A 13890-nucleotide genomic window follows, 5' to 3' on the forward strand; every position below is an offset into this window, starting at 1 on the left:
GGTGCTAGTCAATAAGAGGGAAGTTGAAATCACCCATAACGACAACCCTGTATTTCCTGCACCGTTCTAAAATCTGCCTGCTTATCTGCTCCTCGGTGTCCCGAGGGCTATTTGGGGTCCTATAGACTACTCCCAGCACAGTGATTGATCCCTTCCTATTTCTGACTTCCATCCACACCGACTCAGTGGACTCTCCCTCTGCAGCATCCTCCCTTTCTATAGCCGTGATACTACCCCTGACCAGTAATGCTACTCCCCCCCCCTTTTTCTACCTCCCATCCTATTCCTTTTAAAACACCTAAACTCCAGTACCTGCATCAGCCAATCCTGCCCTTCCTCCAACCAAGTTTCAGTAACGGCCACAACATCGTAGTTCCACATACTGATCCATACTCTGAGTTCATCCCCTTTATTCCTAATACAGTACTCCTAGCATTGAAATAGACACATTTCAACCCCTTCAACTGGCTACATTTATGTTTTGTCCCCTGCCTGTCCTTCCTCATCAACTCAGAACTAAATAGCATCATGCCCTTGTCCTTCTACCCTAATCTCTGCACTCACATTCTGATTCCCACCCCCCTGCCAAACCAGCTTAAACCCTCCCTAACAGCTCTAGCAAACCTGTCTGTCAGGATATTGATCCCTTTCCAGTTCAGGAGCAGCCCAACCTTCCCCAGACCTTCCCCAGAAGAGATCTCAATGATCCAGAAATCTGAATCCCTGCCCCCTGCACCAACTCTTCAGCCATGCATTCATCTGCCATAACTTCCTGTTCCTATTCTCTCTGTCTCGTGGCACAGGCAGCAATCCCGAGATTACTACACTTGAGTTCCTGCTTTTTAACTTCTTTCCTAACTTCACACATTCCTTCTTCAGGACCTCATCCCTACTCTTACCTATGTCATTAGTCCCCACGTGGACCACGACATCTGGCTGCTCACCCTGAGAATTCCGAGAACTCAATCCAAGATATCACGGACCCTGGCACCAGGGAGGCAACAGACCACCCGGGATTCTCAGTCTCTCCCACAGAACCTCTTACGTGTCTCCCTAACTATTGAATTCCCTATCACTACTGCTTTCCTCTTTTCCCTCCTTCCTCTCTGAGCTGAGGGTCTAGTCTTGGTGCCAGAGATGCAACCACTACTTGTCCCTGGTAGGTCATTCCCACCAACAGTATCCAAAACGGTATACTTATTGTTGATGAGAACGACCACAGGGGTGCTCTGCTCTTCCTGTCTATTCCCCTTCCCTCTCCTGACAGTCACCCAACTACATGTCTCCTGACTTTTAGGGGTGACTGTCTCTCTAAAACTCCAATCTATTATTGCCTCTGCCTCCTGAATGATCCAAAGTTCATCCAGCTCCAGCTCCAGTTCCCTAACTCAGTTTGATAGGAGCTGCAGCTGGATGCAGACAATTGTGCTGTCCCTGACTTCCCACATCCTACAATTGGAGCACTGGACTGCCCTACCTACTGCCTCCATTACCAACTCCTAAGTTAATTAAATTAATTAAAGAAACTTACCCAGCCTTACCTCTCTGGGAGTAAGCTTGTCCTCCGCCTCTGCTTGCTGAAGCCTCTCGAAAGCGGCCAGTGAATGAGTGGGCCAGTGAAGGAGTGGAGATTTGAGGCTTTGACTCGAGAGGCTTCAACAAGAAGAGGCGGAGGATGAGCTTGTTCCCAGTTAGTCTTTACAATGCCTCCTGAGACGGTGATGTGCCTCTACTGTGAGATGTGGCAGTCTTGGGGGAACTCCCCTCTCCGGCAGAGTCACATCTGCCAGAAGTGCTTGCAGCTGGATGATCTGGAAGACAGTGGGAGGAATCTAGAGCAGCAACTAGATGACCTTCGACTCATAAGGGAGAATGAAGCAGTCATAGATGAGAGCTACAGGGAAGTAGTCACACCTAGGCTGCAGGAAGCAGGTCAATAGACAATAGACAATAGGTGCAGAAGTAGACCATTCGGCCCCTCTAGTCTGCACTGCCATTCTGAGATCATGGCTGATCATTCACTATCAATACCCAGTCCCTGCCTTGACCCCATATCCCTTGATTCCCCTATCCATCAGATATCTATCTAGCTCCTTCTTGAAAGCATCCAGAGAATTGGCCTCCACTGCCTTCCGAGGCAGTGCATTCCACACCTCCACAACTCTCTGGGAGAAGTAGTTTTTCCTCAACTCTGTTTTAAATAACTGACCTCTTATTCTCAATCCATGCCCTCTGGTACTGGACTCTCCCAACATCTGGAACATATTTCCTGCCTCAATCCTATCAAATCCTTTAATTATCTTAAATGTTTCAATCAGATCCCCTCTCAATCTCCTCAATTCCAGTGTGTACAAGCCCAATCTCTTCAATCTCTCTGCGTAAGACAGCCCTGCCATCCCAGGAATCAACCTAGTGAATCTACGCTGCACTTCCTCAATTGCCAGAATGTCCTTCCTTAAACCTGGAGACCAAAACTGTACACAGGTCATTGGGTGACAGTCCAAGGGGGGAAAGCGAAGGTGAGTAAACAGGTAGTGCAGAGCACCCCTGTAGCCATTCCCCTGAATAATAAGTTTACCATCCTGGATGCTGTTGGTGAGGATGACCAACCAGGTGTGAGCCATGGTGGCAGGGCCTCTGGCACTGAGTCTGACCCTGTGGTCATTGGAGACTCTATAGTCAGGGGAGCAGACAGGAGATTTTGTGGACCTGAGAAGGAAACCCGCATGGTTTGTTGCCTCCCGTGTGCTAGGGTCCGGGATGTCTCTGACCGGGTGCACGACATCCTGGTACGAGAGGGAAAGCAACCAGAAGTTATGATACATGTTGGGACCAATGACATAGGCAGGAAGAGGGATGAGGTCCTGAAGTGTGAGTTTCGGGAATTAGGCAGAAGGCTGAAGAACAGGACCTCAAGGGTGGCGTTCTCAGGATTGCTGCCAGTACTACGTGATAGCGATGGTAAGAATTGAAGGAGATGGCAGTTGAATGTGTGGCTGAGGAGTTGGTGCAGGGGGCAGGGTTTTTGGACTATTGTGATCTCTTCTGGGGAATCACCTGTACAGATTGGATGGGTTGCACCTGAACTCGAGGGGGAGCAATATCCTTGCTGGTAGGTTTGCTAGCATGGTTCGGGAGGGTTTAAAATAATTTGCAAGAGGGATGGGACCTGGAGCGATAGAGCAGTGCATGGAATAAAACCATATCTAACATATAGAGAGGCTTTGAGGAAAGAGCAGCAGAATAAAGGGTATAAAGGTAGTAAGGTAGAAGGGCTAAAGTGTGTGTACTTCAATGCAAGAAGCATCAGGAACAAAGGTGATGAACTGAGAGCTTGGATACATACATGGAATTATGATGTAGTGGCCATTATGGAGACTTGGCTGGCACCAGGGCAGGAATGGATTCTCAATATTCCTGGATTTCAGTGCTTTAAAAAGGATTGGGGGGGGGGGAGAGGAGGAGGGGTGACATTACTGGTCAGGGATACTATTACAGCTGCAGAAAGAGTGGGTAATGTAGCAGGATCCTCTTTTGAGTCAGTATGGGTGGAAGTCAGGAACAGGAAGGGAGCAGTTACTCTACTGGGGGTATTCTATAGGCCCCCTGGTAGCAGCAGAGATACCGAAGTGCAGATTGGGAGGCAGATTTTGGAAAGGGTCAAAAATAACAGGGTTGTTATCATGGGTGACTTTAACTTCCCGAATATTGATTGGCACCTGATTAGTTCCAAGGGTTTAGATGGGGCAGAGTTTGTTAAGTGTGTCCAGGATGGATTCCTGTCACAGTATGTTGACAGGCCAACTAGGGGCAATGCCATACTAGATCTAGTATTAGGTAACGAACCGGGTCAGGTCACAGATTTGTCAGTGGGTGAGCAACTGGGGGACAGTGATCACCGCTCCCTGACCTTTAGTATTATCATGGAAAAAGATAGAATCAGAGAGGACAGGAAAATTTTTAATTGGGGAAGGGCAAATTATGAGGCTATAAGGCTAGAACTTGCGGGTGTGAATTGGGATGATGTTTTTGCAGGGAAATGTACTGTGGACATGTGGTTGATGTTTAGGGATATCTTGCAGGATGTTAGGGATAAATTTGTCCCGGTGAGGAAGATAAAGAATGGTAGGGTGCAGGAACCATGGGTGACAAGTGAAGTGGAAAATCTAGTCAGGTGGAAGAAGGCAGCATACATGAGGTTTAGGAAGCAAGGATCAGATGGGTCTATTGAGGAATATAGGGTAGCAAGAAGGGAGCTTAAGAAGGGGCTGAGAAGAGCAAGAAAGGGTCATAAGAAGGCCTTGACGAGTAGGGTAAAGGAAAACCCCAAGGCATTCTTCAATTATGTGAAGAACAAAAGGATGACAGGAGTAAAGGTAGGACTAATTAGAGATAAAAGTGGGAAGATGTGCCTGGAGGCTGTGGAAGTGAGCGAGGTCCTCAATGAATACTTCTCTTCAGTATTCACCAATGAGAGGGAACTTGATGACGGTGAGGACAATATGAGTGAGGTTGATGTTCTGGAGCATGTTGATATTAAGGGAGAGGAGGTGTTGGAGTTGTTAAAATACATTAGGATGGATAAGTACCCGGCGCCTGACGGAATATTCACCAGGCTGCTCCACGAGGCGAGGGAGGAGATTGCTGAGCCTCTGGCTAGGATCTTTATGTCCTCGTTGTCCACAGGAATGGTACCGGAGGATTGGAGGGAGGAGAATGTTGTCCCCTTGTTCAAAAAAGGTAGTAGGGATAGTCTGGGTAATTATAGACCAGTGAGCCTTATGGCTGTGGTGGGAAAGCTGTTGGAAAAGATTCTTAGAGATAGGATCTATGGGCATTTAGAGAATCATGGTCTGATCAGGGACAGTCAGCATGGTTTTGTGAAGGGCAGATCGTGCCTAACAAGCCTGATAGAGTTCTTTGAGGAGGTGACCAGGCATATAGATGAGGATAGTGCAGTGGATGTGATCTACATGGATTTTAGACAAGGTTCCACATGGTAGGCTTATTCAGAAAGTCAGTAGGCATGGGATCCAGGGAAGTTTGGCCAGGTGGATTCAGAATTGGCTTGCCTGCAGAAGGCAGGGTGTTGTGGTGGAGGGAGTATATTCAGATTGGAGGGTTGTGACTAGTGGTGTCCCACGAGGATCTGTTCTGGGATCTCTACTTTTCGTGATTTTTATTAACGACCTGGATGTGGGGGTAGAAGGGTGGGTTGGCAAGTTTGCAGATGATACAAAGGTTGGTGGTGTTGTAGATAGTGTAGAGGATTGTCGAAGATTGCCAAGAGACATTGACAGGATGCAGAAGTGGGCTGAGAAGTGGCAGATGGAGTTCAACCCAGAGAAGTGTGAGGTGGTACACTTTGGAAGGACAAACTCCAAGGCAGAGTACAAAGTAAATGGCAGGGTACTTGGTAGCGTGGAGTGCAGAGGGATCTGGGGGTACATGTCCATGGATCCCTGAAAGTTGCCTCACAGGTAGATAGGGTAGTTAAGAAAGCTTATGGGGTGTTAGCTTTCATAAGTCAAGGGGTAGAGTTCAAGAGACGCGATGCAATGATGCAGCTCTATAAAACTCTAGTTAGGCCACACTTGGAGTACTGTGTCCAGTTCTGGTCGCCTCACTATAGGAAGGATGTGGAATCATTGGAAAGGGTACAGAGGAGATTTACCAGGATGCTGCCTGGTTTAGAGAGTATGGATTATGATCAGAGATTAAGGGAGCTAGGGCTTTACTCTTTGGAGAGAAGGAGGATGAGAGGAGACATGATAGAGGTGTACAAGATATTAAGAGGAATAGACAGAGTGGACAGCCAGCGCCTCTTCCCAGGGCACCACTGCTCAGTACAAGAGGACATGGCTTTAAGGTACGGGGAGGGAAGTTCAAGGGGGATATTAGAGGAAGGTTTTTCACTCAGAGAGTGGTTGGTGCGTGGAATGCACTGCCTGAGTCAATGGTGGAGGCAGACACACTAGTGAAGTTTAAGAGACTACGAGACAAGTATATGGAGGAATTTAAGGTGGGGGGGGGTTATATGTGAGGCAGTGTTTGAGGGTCAGCACTACATTGTGGGCCGAAGGCCCACTAATGTGCTGTACTATTCTATGTCCTATGTTCTTAAAGCCTCAAAGCTCCACTCCTTCACTGGCCCACTCACTCACCGGCTGCTCACCCAAAATGCAAAACCAAGTTAAATGATTGGCTGTCAGAATGGAACAAAGGGATAGGCAGCCAGTTCAAAGTACGCTTGTGGCCATCCCCGCAACAACAGGTAAACTGCTTTGGATGTTGTTGGTGGCGGGGATGACGTAGCAGTGGAAAGTCACAGCAGCCAGGTCTCTGCCACTGCTGCTTGGAAGGGTATAGAAGACAAGAGGTGAGCTGTAGTGATAGGGAATTCAACCATCAGGGGAATAAACAGGAGGCTCTGTGGACAAAAACAAGATTCCTGCATGGTATATTGCCTCCCAGGAGCCAAGATCAGGGACATTTTGGATTGACTTCCAGTTTTTTTAAGTGTGAAGGTGAACAGTCAAAGGTCATGGTCCCCATTGGTACCGATGACACGGGTAATAAGGGTGATAAGGTTCTAAAAAGTGAGTTTACGGAGTTAGGTGTTAAGCTAAAGGGTTGTGATCTCAGGATCGCCACCCATGCCATGTGCTAGTGAGGCTAGAGATAGGCAGAACAACTTAACTCATGGCTAAGGAGTTGGTGTAGGAGGGAGGGCTTCAGATTTTTAAATCATTTGTTTCTATTCCATGGAAGATGTGACCTATACAGAAGGAACAGTTTGTACCTGAACTGAAGTAGGACTAATGGAGAAAGATTTGCTAGTGTGGCATTGGGGCTTTAAACTAGAGTTGCAGGGGCATGGGAACCAGAGTGCCAGAGCAGATAGTGGAGAGTTTGTGGGGAAAAATGTTGTTAAGCCTACATACAAAGTTAGGAATTGAAAGGTTGAGCTCGATGGGAATAACATTTTAAATTGTGTAAAAAATGCACAGATTATTGTAGAAAAGGCAAATGACCTTAGGGCATGGATCAGCACATAGAATTATGACATTGTAGCCATTAGTGAGACTTGGCAGGAATGGCAGCTTAATATTCTGGAGTTGCATTGTTTTAGATGTGACAGAGAGGGAGGGTTTAAAGGAATGGCATTACTAGTTAGGGAAGTGTCATGGCATTGCTTAGTTACGACAGACTGGAGAGCTTGTCTAGTGGAACTGAGAATTAAGAAAGTTATGACCACATTAATGGGGCTATATTATAGGCCACTCCAATAATCCACAGAATTTAGAGGAACAAATTTGTAGAGAGATCATAGACTGTTGCAAGAAACATAGGTTGTTCTAGTAAGTGACTTTACCTGTTCACATATTGACTGGGACTGCCATACTGTAAAAGGACTAGATGGGTTAGTTTGTGAAGTGTGTTCAGGAACATTTCCTTAATCAGTACATAGAGGTCTCAACTAGAGAGAGTGCAATGCTAGATCCCCTACTAGGGATGAGACAGGCAGTTAACAGATGCTTGTATTGAAAAACACTTTCGATCTACTGACCGTAATTCAATTAGTTTCAAGATTATCATGGAGAAGGATAGGTCTGGTCCTTGGGTTGAGATTCCAAATTGGAGAAAGGACAATTTTGTTGATATCAGAAAGGATCTGGCAAGTGCTTTCTTGCAAAGGTGTACTTGGTAAATGGGAGGCCTTCAAAACTGAATTTTTGAGAGTACAGTTTGTATGTTCCTGTCAAAATAAAAAGTGAAGATAACATATGTAGGGAACCTTGGTTTTTGAGATATATTGAGACCCCAGTTAAGGAAAAGGAGTTGCATAGTAGGTAGAGGCAGAAAGGTGCAAATGAGGTACTTGAGGAGTAGAGAGACTGGGTGGCCAGACAAACTACTAACAATTCTACTAAATATGCTTTTTTGAGACTACAATCACTACAATCCACCACTGTAATGTTGCACCACTGTAATTTTGGGAGGTATGCTTTTGAGCACTCTGTATGATCCGGTGTTTTTGTGGTATCCTGAAATATTTGGTGAACTGGACTCTTGAGAATGTAGGTACGGCAATGGCAGCCAGTGCTGGAGCAGACTTGGGGCCAGACTGAAACTTTAGGTTGAATAGGTTACGACTTTATTTCTTAGAGCGTAGAAGAATGATGAGGTTTGATAGAGGGATGCAAAATTATGAGGGGTATAGATGTCAAGATGTCATACATTAAGGATGATAGGTGAAATATTTAAAGGGAGAATGAGTGGAAACCTTTTCACTCAGAGGGTGGTAAGTGTGTGGAACAAACTGCTAGTGGAAGAGGTGGATGTGAGTTTGATTTCATCATTTAAGAGAAATTCGGATTGGTACATGGATGGGAGGAATATGAAGGGCTTTGGTTCGGGTGCAGGTTGATGGGACTAGGCCGACGAATAGTTCAGCATGGACTAGACAGGCCAAAGGGTCTGTTTCTGTGTTGTAGCATCCTATGACTCTATGACACCTCTGAGAAGATTCAAATAACTCCAATAAACAAGCTTCTACCTTTTAACCCTAGCGGCTGTGTAAGATTTCTCTTTGAAATCAGACTTTACAAGTATGGTTCTGGATTGTTGGCTTCACTTAACACATCTCCACTGAGTTGAGCTGGCAGCTAATGAAACATTTCATTGTTTTTTTTGGAGGAGCTTTTTCTTTCAGCTGCAAGGTCCTCATTATTGAACAATAACCTTAGCCTGTTATTGTAATGCCTGTCGCCTGGAGGAAAACCTGGAAAAACCCAAACAATGCTTGCTAAAACTTACTAAAGCTCCATTTACTTCACAGCTGCTAAACTGAATCTCTTGTAAGCATGCTGTTGAGCTTCAGTCAGTCTCCCTGAATAAACAGTTTAGCCTTGGTGACAGTATTCTGATATCACAGCTCCTCTCAAATTATTTCTTGAGCAATGCTGCTCTTTGTTTAGTCATGGCTCTCAGATACTTTCTGTGGAGAGGAGAAGCACTGCCATGTACTATAATTCTGCAGGTGGATCTTGGTGGAACGGGGCTACAAAGAGAATGGAAATGGTTTTCAAACCATCATCAGCCTGGAAGTGGCTCTGCAATCCAGGAAATGTCCTTGTGAATCATTCCTGCAACCTCTCCAGCTCAATCAGGAGGAGCACCCTGGTGGGAACAAGCCAGAGGACTTCATCCTGCTGCTGCAGTAAGGATGTTCTCCCCATGACCGAATGGCTTTCCTGCCACATTCCAAAGATGTAGTGGTTGGTAGGTCAATTGGTTATTGTAAATTGCCCCATGATTAGTCTAGGGCGGGGGTCGGCAACCCGCGGCTCCGGAGCCACATGTGGCTCTTTTACGTCTGTGCTGCGGCTCCCTGTTGCTTTGGGAAATAATTGGTTGTGGCGACCCTTTTCCTGGCACATCCGAACCGACTCACAATTAGATAGCCTACGGGGGTTTGCGAGCACAGAGCTTTGGAGCCTCTGCGCCATGGGGGGCAGGTTGAGGGAGGCTTAAAAGTGAGGCTGAAGATTTCGAATAAAGTTTTTTCCTTCGACTGCAGTTACCGACTCCGTGTCGTAATTTTAGCGCTGCGTGTAGCACACCGCTACATGGTCAGTATTTAATTAAAATGTATTTTATGTTAGTTTGTTAGTTTTTGAAATGTAAATCTAAATTTGAAGATTATGGTGATCTTGTACAATCTAAATAAGACGTTGTGGCGACCCATTTCCTGACACATCCGAACCGGCTCACAATTAGCCAGCGTTCAGGCTAAGGGAGATAGCCTACGGGGTTTGTGAGTACGTGTCTTTTGCAGCATCCGCGCCCATGGGGGGCGGGTTGAGGGAGGCTTAAAAGCAAGGCTGTTTAGTTCGAATAAAGCTATCTTTGACTGCAGTTTACTGACTGCGTGTAGCACACCGCTACAACGTGTTTTTATCGCTGGCTGTCCAGAGGGGAGGTGCTGAAACGCTTTGTCGCGTGTCTGGAAGAAGTGAAAACTTTCCTGGGCAGCAAAGGGCTCACCTTTCCTGAGCTGGAACAGCCAGAGTGGCTGGAAAAGCTACACTTCATGGTAGACATGACAGCGAACCTGAACACGCTGAACACAGCTCTTCAGGGGAAAGGACGCACAGACCTGCACATGTTGGAGGATGTTTTGGCATTCGAGCGCAAGCTGACGTTGCTTGCCAGAGATTTACAGAAAGGCACATTGTCTCACTTCCCCAATTTGAGAGAGTTCAAACAAGGTCACGACATGATAAATTCGGAGTATTTCCATTCTGCAATCATCGCAATGCAAACATCAATTGGGAAACGCTTCTGTGAGTTCAGAGAGGAAAAACACACATTATCCTTCCCGGTCACTCCCCTAAGCATCGATCCATCCCTACTGAATACGACTGCATTGTCAGGTGTGAGTCAACCTGACCAAGTATGATAAATATTTTAATTGCCTATTATTTTACGTATATTCATATGTTTTCATTGTTCAGTGAAATAGTCCTTTTATTTTTCAGGTTGACAGCTGGCTGACGTTATTTTTGGTTTGCTGCTGGCGGCAAATTTAAGTTTGGCGTTTTTCATAAATACAAGAAGGACTCAAATAGACATTGAGTATTTTACTTAAAAGTAACCTTCAACCCAACGTCTTTTTTTCGGAGGTCAAAATGTTTTTGTTGCATGCAGAAATGTAATTTCGTTTTCTCTGCAGGAGTTCATCAATTTCATAAATGCAACACATTATAGTTTGTTTATACATAGCATAAAGGCAAAACAAAACGATGTATGCAGTGTTATTTCATTTTAAATGTCAAACGGGTTTTGTGGCTCCCAGTGTTTTCTTTTCTGTGGGAAATGGGTCCAAGTGGCTCTTTCAGTGGTAAAGGTTGCTGACCCCTGGTCTAGGGGGTTGCTGGGTGCCATGGCTCAAAGGATTGCAAGGGCCCACTCTGTGCTGTATCTCAATAAATATTTTTCTGTATGAAACTTGTAGCTATGAGTGTTTCCTGGGATCGTGTTCAGTTCTGAATGCAACTGGTCTGGAGATAGTTGTACCATCTCCAAACCTTCCTTCACAAACTATCTTCAGTGCTCTCATCCCAGAGGAGTGATGAGGCTTTTTAACCTCCTGCATCTGCACTCCTCTGTGTTATGTCACTCCCAATATGTTGTGTAGAATAAAACACAGATGCCATTCTTCCACACTGCAAGGCTCTGACCAAACTGACTACGGGAAACACTGTCAGTGTTCCGATGATTTGATCTGTGGCAGTCAGAATAGTCATGTGACTCTTATTGCAATTGCCATTGACTCATTGAGGGATTCCAATCAGATGTCATTAAGCCTTTGCTTTCTTAGAAGCTTCAGGAGATCTGACATGTCACCAAATACTCCAAAAAACTTCTACAGATTTGCTGTTGAAAGTATCTGACTGGTAACATCACTGTTGAAAGTATCCAGACTGGCTGCGTATAGTAATTTCAATGTACAGGGATACAAGAGGCTGCAGAGAGTAATGGGCACAGGCCAGCCTATCATGGCATCATTGTCAGCACTTAAGATTTACTTCAAAAAGGCACCATTTAGCATCAAAGACCCCTCTCCAGGGTTCATGCCCTCTTCTACTTTCAGGCAGAAGGCCCAGGCACCTGAAGTCCCAAACCACCTAGTTCAGGAACAGCTTCTTTCCTATAACCATCAAGTACCTGAACTGATCTTCACAGCCCTAATCCTAGCTCAACAACAGAACATATCGGACCACCTTTTGCCCTATCATGGGGTTGAATCTGATAGTGTCCTTTTTTGCACTAATGTCTTGCTTTTGCAGTTTTTTTTTAATTGCTTCACTGTCTAACTTATGTCTAACGTGTTCTGAGTGTTGTCTGGATGCCTGGGATGCTACTGCAAGCAAGTTTTCCCTTGTCCCTGCTGCTCACTCTACATGTACACATGATGATAAACGTGACTTGAAAAACATCACCAAAGCTTCCAATGAATCCAGCATAGAATTGAAGAACTCTTAGTGGTTGCATGCAAGCTGTTCATTAATGGTCTTCCCGCCTGATATCATGTTCAATGGAATCAAAGTTTCCTCCAGCCTGTCTAACTAAATATCTCCAGAGTCCTTCAAGTTCTGAATCATGGCAAGCACCTTCTGCTGAATGTTTATTTGAGCAGATTTAAATGCCTTGAGCCATTTGAAACTGGATTATCTGCAGTGGATGGATCCTTACGAAGTACTCCTGAAACGTTGTATCAACCAGCTAAAAAGCAAATCAAAAACACCCAAAAACTAATCCCTCCTACTTACACAATGTCCATATTCTTCCATCTTCCTCATATTCATGTGCATATCTGAATGTCTTTTAGAAGTCTCTAATGTATTTGCCTTTACCCCAGACAGCACATTAACCATATAACCATGTAACAATTACAGCACAGAAACAGGCCATCTCGGCCCTTCTAGTCTGTGTCGAACGCTTACTCTCACCTAGTCCCACCGACCTGCACTCAGCCCATAACCCTCCATTCCTTTCCTGTCCATATACCTGTACAATTCTACTTTAAATGACAATAACAAACCTGCCCCTACCACTTCTACTGGAAGCTTGTTCCACACAGCTTCTTTACTTGTCTGAGTAAAGAAGTTCCCCCTCATGTTACCCCTAAACTTTTGCCCCCTAACTCTCAACTCATGTCCTCTTGTTTGAATCTCCCCTACTCAATGGAAAAAGCCTATCCACCTCAAATCTATCTATCCCCCTCATAATTTTAAATACCTCTGTCGTCCCCCCTCAGCATTCTATGCTCCAAAGAATAAAGACCTAACTTAGAACCATAGAACCACAGAACATTACAGCACAGTACAGGCCCTTCAGCCCTCCATGTTGTGCCGACCCATATAATCCTTTAAAAAAAAGTACTAAACCCACACTACCAAATAACCCTCCATTTTTCTTTCATCCATGTGCCTGTCCAAGAGGCTCTTAAATGCCCCTAATGTTTTAGCCTCCACCACCATCCCTGGCAAGTCATTCCAGGCTCTCACAATCCTCTGTGTAAAAAACTTACCCCTGATGTCTCCCCTAAACTTCCCTCCTTTAATTTTGTACATATGCCCTCTACTGTTTGCTATTGGTGCCCTGGGAATCAGGTACTGACTATTCACCCTATCTATGCCTCTCATAATCTTGTAGACCTCTATCAAGTCCCCTCTCATTCTTCTATACTCCAAAGAGAAAGGTCCTGGCTCTGTTAACTATGCTTCATATGACTTGTTCTCCAAACCAGGCAACATCCTGGTATATCTCCTCTGCACCCTCTCCATAGCTTCCACATCCTTCCTATAATGAGGTGACCAGAATTGAACACAATACTGTAAGTGCGGTCTCACCAGAGATTTGTAGAGTTGCAACATGACCTCTCTACTCTTGAACTCAATCCCCCTGTTAATGAAGCCTAGCATCCCATAGGCCTTCTTAACTACCCTAATAACCTGCGCAGCGACCTTGAGAGATGTATGGATTTGAACCCCAAGGTCCCTTTGTTCAGTCACACTCTTAAGTAACTGACCATTAACCCTGTACTCAGCATTCTGGTTTGTCCTTCTAAAATGCATCACCTCACACTTGTCCGGATTGAACTCCATCTGCCATTTTTCTGCCCAACTCTGCATCCTGTCTATATCCTCTTGTAACCTTTGACAACCTACAGCTCCATCCACAACTCCTCCAATCTTTGCGTCATCTGCAAATTTACTCACCCATCCTTCCACCTCTACATCCAGGTCATTTATAAATATCACAAATAGCAGGGGTCCCAGGACAGATCCCTGGTGGCACTCCACTAGTCACCGACCTCCA

General features: G+C 45.3%; 1 long non-coding RNA gene across 1 annotated transcript in view; it reads left to right on the forward strand.

The window, feature by feature from the left end:
• Window positions 1–11142, forward strand: part of LOC132378569 (uncharacterized) — a 53547-nt gene extending 42405 nt beyond the window's left edge. The window contains exon 3 of the long non-coding RNA XR_009507111.1: window positions 10545–11142. This is a non-coding gene — a long non-coding RNA (uncharacterized LOC132378569). The remainder of the gene's footprint in view (window positions 1–10544) is intronic.
• The last annotated feature ends 2748 nt before the right edge of the window (window positions 11143–13890 follow it).

This window comes from Hypanus sabinus, chromosome 20 (genome assembly GCF_030144855.1).
Source record: "Hypanus sabinus isolate sHypSab1 chromosome 20, sHypSab1.hap1, whole genome shotgun sequence".
Taxonomy (NCBI): domain Eukaryota; kingdom Metazoa; phylum Chordata; class Chondrichthyes; order Myliobatiformes; family Dasyatidae; genus Hypanus; species Hypanus sabinus.